At 43.8% G+C, this 19,709-nt stretch overlaps 1 long non-coding RNA gene across 1 annotated transcript; it reads right to left on the bottom strand.

The window, feature by feature from the left end:
* Window positions 1–1,207: 1,207 nt before the first annotated feature.
* Window positions 1,208–2,431, bottom strand: LOC146891961 (uncharacterized). Its single transcript, XR_015004954.2, has 2 exons — window positions 2,033–2,431; window positions 1,208–1,796 (listed from the first exon to the last, which is right to left on the bottom strand). It is a non-coding gene; the product is annotated as an uncharacterized LOC146891961 (long non-coding RNA).
* Window positions 2,432–19,709: the final 17,278 nt, after the last annotated feature.

Below are 19,709 nucleotides of genomic sequence, written 5' to 3'. Positions count from 1 at the left end.
AGCAAGATGCTAGGCGCTCTCAGGGTCAGCACTGGGGAAGAAGGTCAGCAGGGCCCCTGCTGAGAAGGCTGGGGATGGCTTGTCAGCTCTTAAATCAGCTCTAGTTTTCATGACATAAAAAGGGAAAGAGGAAAGCCACTGAGCAGTTCAGAGGCTCTGGAAGTGGGTGTTTCATGCCCTTGTAACATGCACACATTTATGTGTTCTTATGCATGCATATGAAAACATGACCATGTGTGTGCACATGTGTAGAAGGCAGAAGTAAACAGGTGTCTTTCTTTCTTCCCTATATTAAAAATTGTCCCACCTTACTGAAACAGGCCTGTCGCTGAACCTAGAGCTTACCAGTTTAGCAAGGCTAGCTGCCTAGTGAGTGCCAGTGATCCTGTCTCCATCACCCCAGTGCTTGGGTTACTGATACATGCCACCGTCTTATAATCTGTGTCCAGCGTGTGGTGTGCAGGCGTGTGTGTGTCACTGCACTTATGGAAGTCTAAGGACAACCTCCCTTGATGGTCCTTACCTTCCCCATGGAGACAGGCTCCCATTGCTGCTACATATCCCCAGACCTACTAGCCCATGAGCTTCCAGGGATTTTCTTGTTTCCACACATCTTTATGTGACATCCAGGGATGTGAACTCTGGTCCTCATTGACTTCCCATGTGCTTTACACACTGAACCACCTCCTTAGGCTCGGGTCCTCAGGCTTACATGTTGGGGTGAGCTATGTATGTATCCCAGCCCATACATGCCATACTCTCTATCAAGATTCAGAGGACTTGTTGGACACCAGCTCCATCTTCACAAGATCCTTAATAGGCCACCATCGCCTGCCCACTAGGAGTCTGTTCCCTAGTACCCGCCCCTCCTTGACTAGAACAAAGATTTTATATACATATCTTGTAAGATTACAGAGACTTATAGAGACTTCCACATGAGTCACTGCTTCCATCCTCCCACATTCTCCCCAACCATCTGACATTCTGGTGGAAAAAAAAATGTTTCATTGGGTCTTCCCTACCACAAATTAGATGTGTAGAGCAAACCAGGCCAGATGTCCAGCAAGCCAGCCAGGATCGCATCCTTACTGAACACAAGGCTCATTCAGAGAGACTTGGAGAGCCAGGGACACCCCCTTGACCCAGTTAGTGGAGGAATAGAAATGAAACCCTCCTTGGTGAGTTCAGCCACCAAGTCAGAATAGGAAAGCATTTTCCAAAGCCTTTATTAAGTCTGTGTCCTCCATCTTGAGGCCTGAGGCCCGAGAGGGGCCTGGGTGGCTGGCCAGGCTCCCTGCATCCCGCAGGCCTTCACAGGGAGAGCATCTTAGAGGAACAAATAATGCACAAAAGAGGGAGACTGTGACCAAGCGAAGAGGCAAGTTTCAATGTTGATGGTAAGTGGAAAAACCTCCGTGACAAAGCTGAACTCTGGCCAAAGGGCCAGGGACGTATTCGCACTACCCCCACTTCCTGCTAGGGGCTGTGGCACAGTTAGCTTGTCAGTCCTCCCAAAGGCTCCACCCTCCAAGGGCTGTGCTTTCTCCCCTCTTGCTGTCTAAGGCAGAGGACTGGAGCTAGCAAAGAAGGTGAATGGGAGGAACCAAAGTTATGATCATCCTAAGAGATCTTTTGGATAGCTGGGGCTCCACCAAGCTGGCAAGGCATCAGCTCAGAACAGAGTCGAGGTGAGTGATCCCTTGAGGTAGGCCTCTCAGCTCCTAGAAAGCCGCACTGCAGCTCCGGGGACCGCCTCCATGCTCTTTTTTACAGATGGACTGGTGGTGAGCGCTGACCTGGGAAAGAAAAGACCATGAGACCATACATGGAAAAGCATGGGAAAAGCGAACACACCGGAAGTGTGTGTCCCACAAACATCACTCCTCCCTTCACATTCAGGCTTTTCCTGACCCCAGCTTCCAGGGAAACCCTCGGGACTCAGCAGCTCTGCTGCTCGCCTCACCCACCCTGTCATCCCAAAAGGAAGGGAGCAGAGTTAAGAGGGCTGAGGAGGAAGGAGGAAAGCACTTGCCCACATTCGAGATGTGGTGGCAGGTCTGGAGAGGATGGCTTTATCAAGCCTGCTGGTCCAAGGGCATCTGGTCACAGCTCTCCACAAACAAGATGGGGATTCTGGGTAGGACTGAAAAACTTCAAAGGCAAGTAGGGGCATGGTGAGACTGAGCTACGTCCTAGGAGGGCTTCCAAGTCTCAACCTGGACCTTGTGGGCGTTCTTCCATCTTCACAATGGCCCCTGTCTTCCTGTAGAGTCCTCACCAACCAGTTGATCAGCTAGCGGCCAGCACGCCTTCATCCCCGAGAAAAGACTCCAGCAAAATAACTGCCAACTGCTTTCTTCTAGCCGTTAGCCAAGCCCTTGACCACGCCCATCAGAGAGGCTCCTCCAATCAGAAGCCTGTTACTCCTTGTCTACTCTGGACTTGCAGAATGTTCCAGAGACTTCCTTCCTGGGGCCTGGGAAACAAACATCTGCCCACAAGAAAACTGACATGTGGGACCACAAAAGGAGAAGCCTTCCAAAACGCAGGACTGTCTGGATTGGCTTCAGAAGGCACAGACCCCTTGAAAGTCTCTGTCACGGGCACTAGTGATCCCAGGGGTCCCACTTCCACTCTACCCAGAAAACAAAATGCACTCACGAAGGCTCGCTTCCTGAGGTCACTGCCAAGTTGGGGACACTGCTGCAACACAGGCTCTCCCTGTGCTGGCACGGACCGATGCTAACCGCAGGCCTTTCACTAGACAGATGTGCCATCATCTCCTGCACAGCAGACCCCCTTCCTCCTGCCCCTGACGTAGTGCCTGGAAGACTTCTCTTCTAGAGGCTCAGCATTAAGGATCTAGCCAACGGGAGGTGGCTGCTGAGTAGAGGTGTGTCTTTGGCGAAGGAGAAGTATATGAAATGGTAGTTGGAGGACGCTCACAAGCTAATATTAGTTGTGCTTGTTTCTGGTTTAGGAAAGATTGTGTCCACAAGTGTTCAAATGCACCATTGCATTGCACTGGAGCCCCTTTATTTCTTAAAAAAAAATAAAATGCAGATAGCAACACACACACACACACGTGTATGAAATCATAGCCGTTTTTAACATCCACAGATTGTTCTATCCTCAAGACTGATTTCAGAATTTTCCATTATCCTCAAATGAAACTGTAGTCACATCAAGTGTTCAGTCTCCTTTCCACTCAGCTTCTGGTAACTTCTAAATGGTTTTCTGTTTGAAATCCAATGTTTTCTTATTGTAGAGGTGACCAGGTAACCTTCTGCTGTTGGCTTCTTTACTCCAGCATATATACAAGGATTCATCCCTTCTTTACCACTAGGAACACTAGGCAACATATGTTAATCTATGTATCACTTCATGAGCCCTTGAGTTTTTTATTTTATTGGCATTGCTAGGGGCTTATGTAGAGATATTTTTGTTTGGAAGTAGTTTCCATTCTTTTGAATACTGTATCGGTTAGACTTCTGTTGCTGTAATGAACATCATGACCAAGGCAACTTAGAGAAGAAAGGGTTTATTTGGCCTTACAATTCTAGAGTGATGTCCATCATGACACGGAGAACATGGCAGCAGGCAGTAGGCAGCCAAGCAGCAAGGATGGAGGCTTGAGAAGCTGAGAGCTCAGGTCTTCACATCACAAGCATGAAGCAGAGAAAGTGAACTGGAATTTGCTCGAGGTTTTAACAGTCAAAGCCTGCTCCAGCAAGCTTCCTCCAGCAAGATCACACATACATACTTCCTAAACCTCCACAAGCAGCACCCAGCATCCAGATGCCTGAACTTGCAGGAGATGTTCTCATTCACATCACTACAGACACAAACCCTAGGCGTGGTAGCTCCGTCTTTAGTTTAAGGACCTGTGCAAATGCTTTCCATACTCGCTAACCCATTTTGACATCCATCATAGGCCCGTCTAAATCTTCCAGCGTTCCCAAATCCCTGTTGACTTTTCTTTCTTTTTTTCTTTTTAATTATAGCTATCCTAGTGTGTGTGAAATGGCCTCTTGTTATGGTTTTGATTTGTGCCTCTTTGATGATGAAAGAGTTTGAACATTTTTTCATGTGTTTATTAGAGACATCAACGATTAGCTTTCTTTTTCTTTTTTTCTTCTTTTTTGCAGAGGGAATGGCTGTTTGTGTATTTTGTGTATTAAAAAATAGATTGTAGCCGAGCAGTGGTGGTGCATGCCTTTAATCCCAGTACTCAGGAGACAGAGGCAGGCAGATCTCTTCGAGTTCGAGTCCAGCCTGGTCTACAAGAGCTAGTTCCAGGACAGGTTCCAAAGCTACAGAGAAACCCTGTCTTGAAAAACAAAAAAAAAAAATAGATTGTGGTTTTGTTGTTGAATTTTAGAATATGTTGAATATTCCATAGTGGACCTGGCTTAATCTCTTCATAATGAAGAAAGACTTAGTCATTTTGCTCCTTATTTTTTATTGTATTTTTCTTAGTTTCTACTTTTCTTCCTTATTTGTCTTTAATGTATATTTCCTAATATGTCATTTTGATTATATCTTAGAAGTGTATTTTAATGCTATTTTCTTATGGTTTGCCCTGAATAATGCAAGTGACATCTTAATTCACACCAACGTAGCCAGGATGAGCTGTAAACTATCACAAACCATGATCCATAGCACTCCATCTCCCCATGACGGGGTCGCAGAACAATCTCTATACATTGTGCACCAATCAGGATAGATTCCTAATTAACTTTATGAAGTTCTCTCTAATCCGTCAAAAAAGGGAGTTCCAGACAAAAGTGGTATTTGTATCTCTCATTTTGCTAACTTGGCCTGTATCTGCTTTCTTCCTGAGAATTTCTGTCATCATTGTGTGCTTTCACATCCGATTGGAGGGTTCCTGTTAGCGTTTCTCATAGAGAATTATCTATGGCAAATTCTTTCAATATCTCAATTTTCACTTCATATTTTAAGGACAGTTTTACAAGATATATGATTCTTGGTTAACAACCGCCCCCAATTTAGCACCTTTAGTATCTGAATCCACTGTGCTCTTGTTTGCTTCATTCCTGGTGAGAAACCGAGTCTTAATCTTACAGAGAACCCCTTGTACACGGCAACTGTCTCCTGCCTTGCTACTCTCAAAACTGTCTTTGGACTTCATCCATTTGAACATGATAAATCTTGGCAAAAGTGTTTTTGAGTTTATTATTTATTTATTGTTTCTTTGAGTATTCATTCATGTCTTTCTTCTGGGGTTTGCCTTGTGCATATGTGTCCAGACATGCTTCAAGGGTCTCTTAAGCTCTGCTCGGTTTTCCTCATTATTTTCCTTCTCTTTTTCAGTCTATGGAATCTCAGTTGACTTTATCTTCACAGTCAGTTATTTCCTTTTTATCCATTCAGATTTCTTGAGTGAAATTTGCAAGATACATTTCAACTACAGAACTTCTAATAGATTCCTTTTTAATGATTTCTACATCTTGGAGGAGCTCTTCCCAGAGAGATCCTTCATCTGGCAATAGATGGAGATAGAGACGGGGACCCACGTTGGAACACTGGACTTAACTCCCTAGGTCCAACCGAGAAGCAGAAGGAAGAAGAACGTGAGCAGGGAGGGCAAGATCAGAGGGAACCTTCATCCGGCGATGGATGGCGGTGCAGACGGAGACCCACATTGGAGCACCGGACTGAGCCCCCCAAGGTCCAAAGGAGGAGCAGAAGGAGGAAGAACATGAAAAAGGAAATCAGAACCGCAAGGGGAGCGATCACCCACTGATACAAGGCGACTGATCTAATGAGAGTTCACCAAGGCCAGTTGACTGGGACTGAAGGAGCGCTTGATCCAACCAGATTCTCTGGAGGAGGCTGGATTCTCTGAATGTGGCTGGCCCGAAGTCTTTCTAAAAAGCCATTGACAATGACTCTGGGACTTGTTTCCTCTGCATATTCTGGATTTTTGGGGATCCAGTCTGATTGGATACTCACCTTCCTGGTCCTGGAGGGAGCGGGGAGGAACTTGAACTACCCACAGGGCAGGAAACCCTGACTGCTCTTAGGGATGGAGAAGGAAGAGGAGAGGGAGAGGGGGGAGTGGGAGGGTGTTGGGAGGAGGGGCAAAAATGGAAACTTTTATATTTTAATAAACTTAAAAAAATAATTTCTACATCTTCATTGTGTGTGTGTGTCATTGCACACATGTGTGGGTATGTGTATTTCCTTGCTTGTATATATTGCTATTTCTCTAGTCTCCTTTAATGTTATATTCAGAGATTTGTTTATAATTCGGGGGTATATTTAAAACAGTCAATCTAAGCTCTCAGTATCTGAAATCCTCTAGGGACGATTTCTTTTCATCCCCCTTTGCCCAGTTTATGAGTCATACTTTATTTCTTTGCATTCCTCATAATTTTTTGTTGTACCTGGATCTTTTGAATTTTATAATGTCTCAATTTGGAACTCAGCGCCCCTCCTCCATTCTCTAATGAGGCTGGCAAGCGCAGTGAGCAATTTAGTGCCCTGCGACACCCAACTGATACTGAGTCACAGAAGCACACCACACGGTCCTAACTGCTGAGTCTATTCTCCAGTCCCTGAAATAAGTACTCTTTTTTTTTAAAGTAAGTGTATTTATTTGTTTGTCTGTTTATTTTACATCCCAGCTGCATTCCCCCCTCCTCAAGCCCCTCCCCCATTCCCCGTCTGGTCCCACCCCTCAGTCCACTCCTCTGTTTCTGTTCAGGAAAGGACAGGTCTCCCATGAGTATCAACAAGACATGACATATCCAGTTGCTGTAAGACTAAGCACCTCTCCATGTATTAAGGCTGTGCAGGGTGACCCATTGTGAGAAGTGGGTCCCAAAAGTCAGTAAAAGAATTGGAGACAGCCCCTGTTCCCACTGTTAGGAGTCCACAAGAGGACCCAGCCACACAACTGGAACATATATGGAGAGGGCCTAGGTCAGTCCCGTGCAAGCTTCTTGGTCAGATCAGTCACTGTGAGTTCCTAAGAGCCAAGATTAGTCTGACTCTGTGAGCCTTCCCATGGTGTCCTGGACCCCTCTGGCTCCTGCAATCCTTTCTGCTCCTCTTTTGCAGAATTCCCCAAACTCTTCCTAATGTTTGGCTGTGGGTCTGCATCTGTTTCCATCAGTTGCTGGATGGTGCCTCTCTGATGACAACTGGGCTGGGCACCAATCTGGTCACAGGAGATGGCCACTCCAGGCTCTGTCTTCCTGGGAGATTTCCTTCCACCAGGTTCTTATCTAACCCCAAAATGGACTGATGTCTTGAAGACTCTAAGAGACCACAGATGCCGGCCCAGACTACTATACCCAGCAAAACCACTATAGATGGAGAAAACAAGATATTTCATGACAAAGTGAAATTTAAACATCTATCCACAAGTCCAGTCCTACAGAAGGTACTAAAAGGAAAACTCCAACTCCAGGAAGCTAACTACACCACAAAAATGCAGGCAATAAATAATTTCACACCAGCAAACACAAAGAAAAGAAACACACAAATACACACACACAAAGACATATGCACTACTACCACCAACAACAAAACATAAGCCAAGAAATAAGGGTTTTTGTTTTATTCTGTAGCTTTGGAGCCTGTCCTGAAACTTGCTCTTGTAGACCAGGTTGATCTTGAACTCATAGATATTCACCTGCCTCTGCCTCACAAGTGCTGGGATTAAAGGCATGCGCCACCACTGCGTGGCTAGAAATAAGTATTCTTTAGAAGCTGAGTTCCACGGAACTTTAGACACTTGCCCAAAGAAAGAAGACCAAGGACCTGGACATAGGAAGTTTGACTCTGAAGTCTACTCATTCATCATTCATTCATTCATTCATTCATTCACTAACTCACTGAAGACTGTTTATGGGGCTGAAGAGATGAGCCCACAATTAAGAGCATACAGAGGACCCCAGATTGTTTCCCAGCACCTGTATCAAGTGCCTCCCAAACATCTGTAAGGTTGGTATCAAAGGACCAGTCATCTCTGACCTCCTGGATACCTGCACTCATGTGTACATGCCCACACACAAAAGCACATACATCCACATAAATAAAAATAAAATAAAAATTTCAAAAAGCATCTTTATCTCCTCGGGCCTAGAAATTAATGACTATTTTATTGTGAAATAGCAAAGATTCCTGTCCCCAATAACTGAAGATTTTACAAAGAAAGATTCATAATTAAACACAGGGACTAGGAAGCATTGTGGGTTAAGGAAACTGGGATAATATATTTACTTTTTTCTCAGCACTGCCCTCTACCTGTGACAAGAAGCAACTTAAGGAAGGGCAGGATTATTTGGGTTCATAGCGTGAGGAGCTTCCCCACCCCATGGTGGAGAAGCCGTGGTGCCTGAAGTGAACCAATGAGTCAATTTCTAAAACTGTCAGCAGTAGGGAAACAGAGAGGGGCACAGGAAGTGAGGCTGGGGGACCAAACCACAGGGTCCGCTGGTGAAACTGTACCTTTCAGAACAGCATTACCAGCTGGGGGCCAAGTGCTCAAACAAGTGAGTCCTATGATGGTTGGCGCTTAGCGAGGGGTCACATTCAAACCAGTATGCCCACATTTTGAGCACTAGGACTATTGTGGGGGGGGTAAAATTATAAGTTTTAAGATTTGCTTTGTCATAGTTGCCCAATTATTCTTAAACAACTTCAAAAACAGTGCTTGAACTTCCATGTATATTTGCTCAGACCTGCTTACGGGCAATAGTCTGCCAAATCCCCCTCCTTCATTTGATACTGAGATGCAACATGTCATGTTTGTTCAGTCTCTCCTAATTATTTCTGGAGACATACGCACAGGGCAGCTGTCAAACAGGAGAGCAAACATTGTGTAATTCTACAATCTAATCAATTGTTTATGTTTTAATTCCATCTATTATCCTGCTGGTGTCCTTTATGACAACTCTGTTTTCTAATGCAGAATTCAGTTTTGTTTATCCTTCTTCTCCAGTCTGGAGCAGTCTTCTCACTCTTCCTGAGTTCTGCTTGCCGTTGGCATTTTCTGTGTTCTGCACGCTAGGCATTTTAGAACACTACAAACCTGTTATCTTTTATGCTCTCCCACAGTCTGGATTGATCTAATGTCTCTTGTAGATGACAATCACTTAACACACTTTTTAAAAAGGTTTATTTATTTATTGACTGATTGTGTGTGTGCATAAGTGCTTGTGTGGAGTGTGTGTGTATGTGTGTATTCTTGGGTGCACGCACTGAAACAGTTGTGCTTTGAATAAGGAAAATCCCCTATAGACAAACACCTTTGTCTGAATACTTGGTTCCCACTCACTGGTGCTAATTGTAAAGGTTACAGCACTTTTAAGAGGTGGAGCCTTAATGGAGCAAATATGTCACTGGGGGTTGGATTTTGAGTTCTTGTAGCCTGCTCCCTCCCCCACTTCTCTCTCTCTCTCTCTCTCTCTCTCTCTCTCTCTCTCTCTCTCTCTCTCTCTCTCTCTCTCTCTCTCTCTCTCCCTATCTCTTTCTCCCCGTGTGTGGATCAAATGTGATCAGGACTCATGTCTCTGCCACTATGCCTTCCCCTGTGTGATCTAACTATAAGCCAAAACAAGCCCTCTCCCTCCTAGCTTGCTTTTCTGAGGGTATTTTATCGCAGCAATAAAAAGGTGACGAGTGCAGAAGGCATAGGAGGACACCATTTGTCCTACTCTGTCGCTTTCTACCCTATTCCTTTGAGACAGGATCTCTCACAGAACTTGGAGCTGGGCTAAGAGCCCACAGGCCTCAGCCATTTTCTTTTCTCTACTCCCTGCAGTACTAGAATTTCAGGTGTGCATGTGGCCATGTTGAGTTTTAATGTGGGCACTGAAGATTTGAACTCAGATTCCAAGGCTTGCACAGCACCTGCCTGTAGTTGGAGACTACACGTTCGTTTCCCATCTGCCCAGACCAAAATGTTCACACAAAAGTTATATTAAATGCAGAACTGTTTGGCCAATAACTTAGTTGTATTTCTGCTAGCTCTTACACCTTAACCCATTTCTATTAATATGTGTATCACCATGAGGCTGTGGCCTGCCAGCAAGGTTCTGGCATCTGTCTCTTTTGGCAGCTACATGGCGTCTCCTTGGTGCTGCCTACTCTTTCTCTATGTCTCTGTTTGGATTTTCCACCTGGCTATATTCTTCCCTGCCATAGGCCAAAGCAAAATACAGAGGGGACAACCCACAGCACCTGCCATGATCTACTGAGCATCATTTAGCCCAGTCTTGGCAGAAACAGCACCTAAGCGGTTTGTTTTGTCACTGAAGTACTTAATGAGGGCTATCCTGAGTGTTTATTCTTTACTAATATTTTTTGGTCCTTTTATTAAGCTATCTTGAGCGAACATTCTCCTCTGCTTTTTTATTTTTTAATTAATCAGTACTTTCTTCAGGGTGATATTTACATTCATTCTCTTGGGTTGCTCTACTTTATTCTTTGAATATGTAAAAGGCTAACATGATTCTAAATGTCAAAACATATACAAACTTAGTCAGTGAACTTCCACCCCTCACTATTTTCAGTTCATGTATTTGTATAAATGTGTGCAAAGTAGGCTCTTCCTTTTAAGAAGAAGTTGCCTCTAGATTAGTAGATATTTCTACCTTGTCAATAACCACACACACACTCACACACACACATGCACACACATACTATTATATGAATCCCTACTTTATTTATTTATGTTATTTTTAAATGTGTATTTTAAAACCAATTTTATTGTATTCATTTTATTTAAGTGTATGTGTGCACCTGTGTGTAGGTGTGCACAGCTCAGTGCAGTGGATATAGGGGCAAGAAGAGAGCACTGAATCCACTGGAGCTGGAGCTATAGGCAGCTGTGGACTGCCCAGCGTGGAACTGAACTCAGGTCCTCTGAAATACTGAGTCATCTCTCCAGCCTGTAAACCTGGATTTTTTTGATTGACTACTTTCCTGGTCTCCATCTCAACCATTCATCTATTTAGATTAATGATTTCCTTTATTGTATTTTTGGGAGAAGCATTATATATTTTTTTGAAGTAAGCTATTTTGATTCTTCCGTGTTTGTAGGCATAGTGTTCGGAGCCATGAATTGTTCTCTAATTATGACTTTAAATGTGTTTTATAAATGCAATAGTTAGTGGTTTCATTATCTGGGCTTTTCAAAATTCTCTAATTCCCTTTGTGTTTTAATTATCTTTTAATAGTTGTTTAATGGCAACATGCTTTAAAATCTCTGTTGGAACAGCATTATTAAAACTATCTTGGAATCCAGGCATGGTGGCACAATGCATATAATCTCAGCACTCAGGAGGCAGAGGCAGGAAGGTTGCTGCAAGTTGGAGATTGATCTAGAACTCATAGAATTTCAGGCCCAGCAAACTAAACTCAATGAACCCCGCCCCTCTCAGAGAGAAAGTATGCAAATAGATAGATAGATAGATTTGAAGTCAGACACCATAGCACTTGATGGTAATCTTACTATTCAGAGAGCTGAAGTAGGAGAATGGCAAGTTGAGGGCATCTGAATAACACAGAAGACTTTGTCTCAAAAATGATTATATGGAAGTCTCTTATTAATAATCTTATTGAAATATAATCAATAAGCAACAAACTGTATGTGCTTAAGATGCACAATTTGACAAGTGTTGACATTTATGAACACCAATGAAAATGGCACCACAGTCAAGACAGTGAACACACTGACCAGGCACAAGAATGGATCCTTTCAGCACCTCTCGGATCCATGCCATTAAGGGAATGCCCACCTGCTTCGTCATGGCAGGTCAGTTTGCATTCCTTAGAATTTAACAAATTCCACAGTATATATTCGTTTTGTGTGTAATTTCTTTGACACCAAGAAATTAATTTGAGATTCACTCATGTTTTATCCTTCATTTACTTTTATTTCTGAGGGAAATCTGTCACTGTTTGGAGGCCCAACAACTTACTGATTGTCTACCAGACGACATTTGTGGCTTACAGATTTTTCTTTGGTGGTGTTGTTCGCTTTGTTTTTTCAAGACACAGTCTTGTTTTGTAACCCGGGCTAGTCTAATCCTCACAGATCCCCCTGCATCAGAATTGAAATGCTGAGAATTTTAGGAATGCATCACCACACTTGACTGTTTCTAGTCTCTGGCTAAAACAGATAAAAATGCTAGGAGCGTGTGGTACATCTGTATGGACACCTGTTTTTATTCTTTGGATAAGTGCTCATGGTTTGAGTGATTGTAGGATCGGGACACGTCTAGGTATAACGAGCTGGAGAAGTTGTTTGTTAAAGTAATTGTACATTTTATATCAGCAGCAGGATTAGAATGTAACATTTCGTCCAAACCACTTCCCAACACTTAAAATGAATCCATCCATTTGAAAATGGGTGTGTGTGTGTGTGTGTGTGTGTGTGTGTGTGTGTGTGTGTGTGAGGTGTCATTATGGTTGTGATACTTTTACTTATGACTGTGGAACATCTCCACTTCTCTGTGTCCATGCTAAATTCCTTCAGTGGTTTGTAAGATTTATTCCTAAGTAGTTCGTGTTTCTGATGAAAATGACAGATGACATTTATTTCATTTCCGTTTCCTGTAATTCATTAATTACATAGAGAAAGATGGTTGATTCCTGTGGGCTGGTGTTCTGCTCAGCTTCTTGCTAATGTACTAAAGTGGATGAAAAACAAATTGAGGAGAAAAGGGGGTGCTCAGTTTACACATCTAGATCACAGTCCATCACTTAGGGAAGACAGGGCAGGAACTCAAGCAGAAGCAGAGGCGAGAACCACAGAGAACCCTGGATGCTGCACTGCTTCACTCAGCAGCTGCCCAGGGATGGCACCGCCCACAGTGAGCTAGGCTCTCCTGTATCGGTCAGCAATTGAAATGTCCCGTAGTCAGGCCACAGGCCACTCTGATGGAGGCAATCCCTCAGTCTGGATTCCCTCTTTCCAGGTATGTTCATAGCTGGTGTTTCATTACAGAAAACGGACAGAAGTCTAGTCGCCTTTTCTAGTGTGTTCTACACAAATTACCACAATGGAGAAAGACCCGCCTTTCCTCCTCTCAGTCTGAATGCTTCTCATTCAATTCCCTGTTCTGTTGCTTCAGCTGGACCTGCAGGAAATGTTTCACAGAAGGGGCAGGTGCAGGTCTCCTTAGTTCTTCTTGTGGAGGAGACGTACAAAATATGCTGTGCGCCGTAGAGTTTTCAAAAGAATTTGTTAGGTCGGAAAACATCCTTCCGTTTTCCTAGTCTGCTGAGTCTCACCCCACAGACACTGCTGAGTCTACAGATGTGATCACATGGGTTTTGCTTTATTTTGTTTCTGACACTGAGTTTCACATATATCCAAAGCTTACTTCCAACTTTCTATGTGATTAGGAATAATCTTGGACTTCTGATCCTTCTGTCTCTCCACCCTGAATACTGGGATTACTGGCATGTACCACCATGCCCAGTTTGTGAGGTGCTAGACAGCAAACCCAAGGCCTCGTGAATGCTGGGCAAGCACTCTACCAACTGGACGACATGCCCTAATGCAATCATATGAGTCTATTTTCCTTTCTTTACTTCTAAAATTGTGTGTAGTACAGTCTTGTCCGCATGTATACATGTGCACTGCATGCACCCCTGGTATCTGTGGAGGCCAGAAGTAGGTGTCCAGTCCCCTGAAACTGTAGTTTCAGATGGTTGTGAGCGACATGTAGGTGTTGGGAGTGGAACCTATATTCTCTGCAAGAGCAGCAGGTGCTCTAACAGCCGATCATGTCTCCAGCCCAAACGCATGGTTTGTTTCTTAGCATGGTAACTTATATTGAGATGACTTGTAAAATGCTAAACCTTAAATTCCCAGAAGTATATCCTCTTTGTGCATGATAAATATTTTCTTTTCACATTTTATTGTATTTGAGTTATAAAATTTCAAGAACTTTTACACAAACATTACAAAGGTTATTGGTTTTTATCTTTACTTTTGTCTGGTTTTTTTAATGAATTGTGTGAGTGTGTGCACACATGCACACATGCGTGCAGGCACAAGTGTTACAAAGCACATATGGAAGGGTGGAGGGCAACCTTCAGCAGCCTGCTTTCCCTTACCACTTTGCTTTGAGGCATGCTCTCTTTGCTGTTTCTGCCACTGTGCTGAATACTCTGGGCTAGCTGGCCTGCAACTTCTGGGTGAGTCTCCCATCTCCACGTCCATCTCTCGGTAGAGCCCTGGGATTACAGCACGCCACTGCCACATCTGTCTTTCAGTGGATGTTCTGGGGATGAAATGCAGGTCTCCGGTGGCACGGAAAGTGCTCTTACCCCTTGGGTTCTCATACAGGCCCCACCTGGGTGTGGCAGCAGAAGTATGCCCGCATCGTAAAGTGCTGGGGGAGGTCCACTCTCTTCTTTGAACTTTGTGAAAAAGTTGGTGCTGAGCTGACACTATTTCTTCCTGAAATATTGAACAGATTTCACTGTGGTTATGTGGGTCTGCAGATTTCATTTATCGAAGGTTTCTCATTACACTGACATTTCATTCACAGACATGGGACTACTTAGATTATTTATCTGTCCTTGCATAAGATTTCAAAATTTGTTTATTTCAACCATTACACATAAATCATCAGATTAATTATTATAAAATTGTTCAAAACATTTTCCTTGTCATTTTTCCACATATGTAATGATCTGCCCACTCTTATTTTTGTAAGATTTATTCATTTTTAATTATATCTGTGCATGAGTCTGTGTGTATGTGCACAAGGGCGGTGCCCATGGTGACCATCAGAGTGCCTCAGAGCCCCTGGAGCCAGCCTTGCAGGCAGCTGTGGCACCACATGGTTCCTGGGAACTGTGATTCTGAAAGAGCAGTATGTACTCTTACCCACTAAGCCATCTTTCTAACAGCTCATTTCATCTTTCACAATGTTAGTCATTAGCAATCCCCTCTGTGCGTCATTTTAGACTGATGTTTTCATAGTCTTTAAATTTGCTCATCATTACGTTCCTCCCACTCTTAATAACACCCAGTGCATTTTCACATCAAACACTGTAGTTTTCTTCTCTTGATATTCAGCTTGGATCATATATGAATCTTATATGTCTTGGTATCAGCTCTCTTAAGCTTGAGTTATAAATATAACTCCTTCCATGTCCTTGTCTGCTGACTGTAATGTGTGGGTCCAGCTCTGGTTGGTGTTAATTGATTTTCTCCTCATTATAGGCTGTATTTTCTCGCTTCTTTGCATGCCTGGTACTTTTCCATTGGATGCCAGACACTATGCAGTTTAGCATGTTGGGTGTTGGGTATTTATACACTTGATATAAATACACTTGAGCTTCACTCTGGAAGGTTGTCAAGTCACTGGGAGACAGTTAATCCTTTCATGTCCTGCTATGCAGATTTGTTGGATGGAAGGGGAGCAGGATTTAGTCTGGAGTGTTCTGAAGTAAGATCCTTCTAAACACTCCATGTAGTTCTACACAACTTTTGAGATTTTTCCAGTCCAGACACTTGGGCCAGATGTTTAGCCTTTTGTGAGTATGTTACACCCTTTTCCTTATTCAAAAGGATTCTGTGTGTGTGTGTGTGTTTATGTATACGTGTGCATGAGAGTACACTTGCACATGTATGTGCTTGTGTGTAGAGTCCAGAGGTCAACCTCCAATGTAATTGTTCAGGAGTTGTATACCTCATTTTTAAATATTTGTTTCATATATGTGTGTGTATAGTTTAATATATGTATGTGCATCACGTGCATGCCAGAGCCCATGAAGGTCAGAAGAGGACGCCAAATCCCCTGGAACTGGAGTTGTAGGTGCGTATGAACTACCCTGCGAATGTTGCAAGAGCAGAAAGTGCTCTTAACTGCGAGTTATCGCTCCACCCACCCACTATCCACCACATTTTTGAGACAGATTCTCTCACTAGGACCTTACCAATTATGCTAGACTGACTAACTGGTGAGCCCTGGAGGTCAAACTTTCTCCATCTCCCTAGTGCTGAGATGACAGAGATCCACCAGGCCCAGCTTCTCACATGAATGCTGGAATCCAGACTCTTGTCTTTGTGCTTACATGGCGATCCTTTCGCCTGACCCATCCCTTGAGCCCTTGGCCCATCTTTCTCTCACAGTTTGGGGTGGTTCTTTATGTCACTGGTAAGAGGGACCTTGGACAGTATCCTGTCAGCTCCAATCATTCTTCAGACTCTCAGTTCGAGACCACTGACTTCTGCCCAGTTTCCCTTATCTTCTCTAAGGCCTGGGAAGTCCCTCAAGACAGTAAGCTGGCAAAACTGGAGAAATCATCTGATCCCCGATTCTTCGGGATTGTTTGTCCTTCTGTTTTTATGTCCAGTAGCTTTTAAATCACTACTTCTTAGGCTATGCACAAAGGCTTCTGTTTTAGGTGTGAAAGCAGCATGGCTTACTCCCTTCGACTCCATCTCTGGAAAATATTTTTAATTATCCATCTGCCTGTCTATTGTGTACACGTGTGCCTCTCTGTCTATTGCACACATATCTGTGTACACACGTAAGATGCATGGATGGAGGTCAGAGGACAGCTTGCAGGACTTGCTTCTGCCCTTCCACCGTGTGGGTCCCAGGGATCAAACTCAGGTCATCAGGCCTGGCAGCAAGTGCCTTTACCAGCTGAGCCGTCTCGTCAGCCCCAGAGAAAGGCTCTAAGCGTTTGGATCTACCTTTCCCGCACTGTGAGCAGAACATTCCGTTGCTGACATTCCTCCCGTGGAACTTACCCTTGTCACCTTCCTGATCCAACGCAAGTTCAGTGGAGCTCCATGTCTGCAGGGCTGATGACCGTGTCGACCGAGCCCTCTCTCCGTGGTGTTCTTCCCTCGTGTGCTCTCCCTCCTGAAAGCAGTGTGCAAAACTCTCTTCCCAGTATTTTTTCTGTTCACTTCTTCTTCCCAGGCAGAATCTGCACGGGGCTGTTTATGACCGATATATGTACGTTATTGCCTTGTAACACGTTCCTTCATCTTGTCAAAGCATTGATCCTAAGTCCTGCACTCTGTGGCACCACAGCTGCCACCCAACATTTAGCACTGTCCACACTTAACTGCTGTAACTTTTCCTGTCCTCCTTTTTCCTCAAATAAAGGAACTTAAAACCTTTTTATTATGTTTAGTCATTTACTGTGTGTCCACACATGCATGGATGCCACGGCGTGTGAGTGGCGGTCAGAGCACAGAGGTGTGAGAGCCAGTTCTCTCCTTCCACTACGCAAGTCCCGGAGATTGAACTCAGGTCGTCGTGCTTGGCAGCAAGCCCCTTTACCCGCTGAGTCATGTACTGCCCCAGATAAAAGATTCTTAGTAACCTCATCTTAAATGTCTCTACTGTGCATGCCATCGACTAGAGCCCTATTGCTTTATCAGATATCATGAGAATAATTTCTTTTTCTGGACAACTTAAGCTTATTCATATTTGCTGATCTGACTAACATATTGCCTGCCAATGCCTTATGTCAATTTATCGTGTCACTATTCCGTGTTATGCTTAGTGTGTTTCTTACTCTATATAGAATGTGTTCCTTGCTCTTTTAAAAAGGTTTCCTTTGATATTTGCAAAAGTGTACACTCCTGCTTTAGTCACTACCCCAGTGTTGACTCTTGTTCAAATATATTTATTCTCTCTTCCTACTCACTGGCCCCTTAATTCCGAGTCAGTATAATTTAGTACCTGCTTGTTATCCAACGATTCTCCAATCTGTTACCTTCATTTTGTGTTTCTTCTCAGTTCCAAAAACCTGTGCATAAGTGTGGTATATGTGTTCGTGTGTGTGTGTGTGTGTGTGTGTGTTTAGCTGTGGTATATGTGTTCGTGTGTGTGTGTGTCTATGTATGATATGCGTTCATGTCTGTCCATTTATGTATGTGATATATGCATTCATGTGTGTGCATGTGTGTCCTTGCCCTATGTGCATGTGCATATATGGAGGCCAGCATTGGTGGGGAACAGAGTCAAGATTACTGCCTTGCTAGCACAAACAAAATGGTGAGTCCAGGTTCAGTGAAAGACCCTGTCTTAAAAATCAAGGAGAAGTGGCTTGGTGGTTCAAAACATTTGTTCTTCCAGAGGACCCAGGTTGGGTTCCCAGCATCACATGGTAGCTCACAGTCATCGGTAACTCCAGTTCCAGGAGACACTGTAGCACGGATCCTAATTGGTCTTAATGAAAACCTGCAGTCACATAGAGAAGCAGAGCAGCCAGCCACTGTTCTTACGAAATCCTCAGACTGAATGGGGTATCCTGTCTCTACAAGTCCTCAGATTGGATGCCTGAACTCCTGTCTCCTCCTGCCTTATATTCCTCCTGCTGCCCAGCCATATCCCTTCCTGTCTCCACCTCCCTAGTGTTGGAATTAAAGGCATGTGACTCCCAAGTACTAGGATTAAAGGTGTGAGCCACCACCGCCTGTCTCTGTTTCTCTTTTAGACTGGACCAATCTTGTGGCCCAGGGTGGCCTTGAACTCATAGAGATTCATCTGCCTCTGCCTGTTGAGTGCTGGGATTAAAGGTGTGCTCCACCACTGGCTGGCCTCTATGACTAACTAGTAACTAGTTCAGTACTCTGATCTTCAGGCAAGTTTTATTTGTTAGATCACAAACAAAGTATCACCACAGGACACAACACTCTCTTTTCGCCTCTGTGGGCATCAGGGACATTTGTGATATACAGACAGACATGCAGGCAAAACACTCACACACATAAAATAAAAACACATAAGTATTTTAAAAATAGAAATAAAGATGGAGATCACTGGAGAGAGACACTCGATGGAAGCCGACTGCGGGTGAGAGGGGCTGTGGTTTTGGTTTCTAAAACCTTCAGGTTCTGAATTTAAGGGGCAATCCTCCACGGGGACATATGACATTTATAATTTCTTTCCTATCCTGGCTCTTGGTCCCTGTTTGAATCATAGAGCATCGGAGAAAAAAATTGTATATTCACATCATTCTTTTGTCAAAGTCTCCCCCAACTCCGAGTCATCCTTAAACAGATTATTCAAGAAGGAATCATGCGAGCCAAGCTTCCCAGATCTTTGGATGTAAAAGTTGTCTTTTTACAGCCTTGATAATGGAACCATAGCTTTGCTGCGTATGAAGTCCTTGGCTCATGATTTATTTGTTTTCCTTTGGTTGTTTGCAAAGAATGCTGTCTCCTCACCTCGCTTTGCAGAGCACACATGATCCAGTGTCCTTTCTGTCCTTTGTAGGGCAATAGTATGGGGTCTTGGGTTTGGGACTTGCAAGCCATTTCTCTGTCTTTAGCTTCTAATAGTCTCATAGGAAGTGACTCAGAGTTGATTCTTGTCAGTCAGTTTATCAAGGTACATTAGCCTTATAGTAATGTAGGTTTTCTTAGTATCCTTATAAAGGATTCTTGCGCTACTGTTACAAAAATTTTAATTTTGATTGTATGTACAAGCATGTGTCTATGTGTAGGCATGTTCACATGAGTGCATTGACCCCAGAGGTCAAAAGAGGCTGTCGGGTCCCCTGAAGCTGGAGTTACAAGTGGTTGTGAGCTGCCCATTGTGGGTGTTAGGAACCAAAGTTGGGTCCCCTGCAGGAGCAGCATGCTCTCTTCACTGCTGAGCTATCTCTCGTTCCCATTAATTAAAAAAAAATGTTAACCTTATCCCACAGTCCCCTCCAATGCTAACCTCACCCCACAGTCC

Source organism: Myodes glareolus, chromosome 18 (genome assembly GCF_982192425.1).
Source record: "Myodes glareolus chromosome 18, mMyoGla1.1, whole genome shotgun sequence".
Lineage (NCBI taxonomy): Eukaryota > Metazoa > Chordata > Mammalia > Rodentia > Cricetidae > Myodes > Myodes glareolus.
The sequence above is the reverse complement of the archived record's forward strand: the minus strand, read 5'-3'. Positions and strand labels throughout refer to the sequence as shown.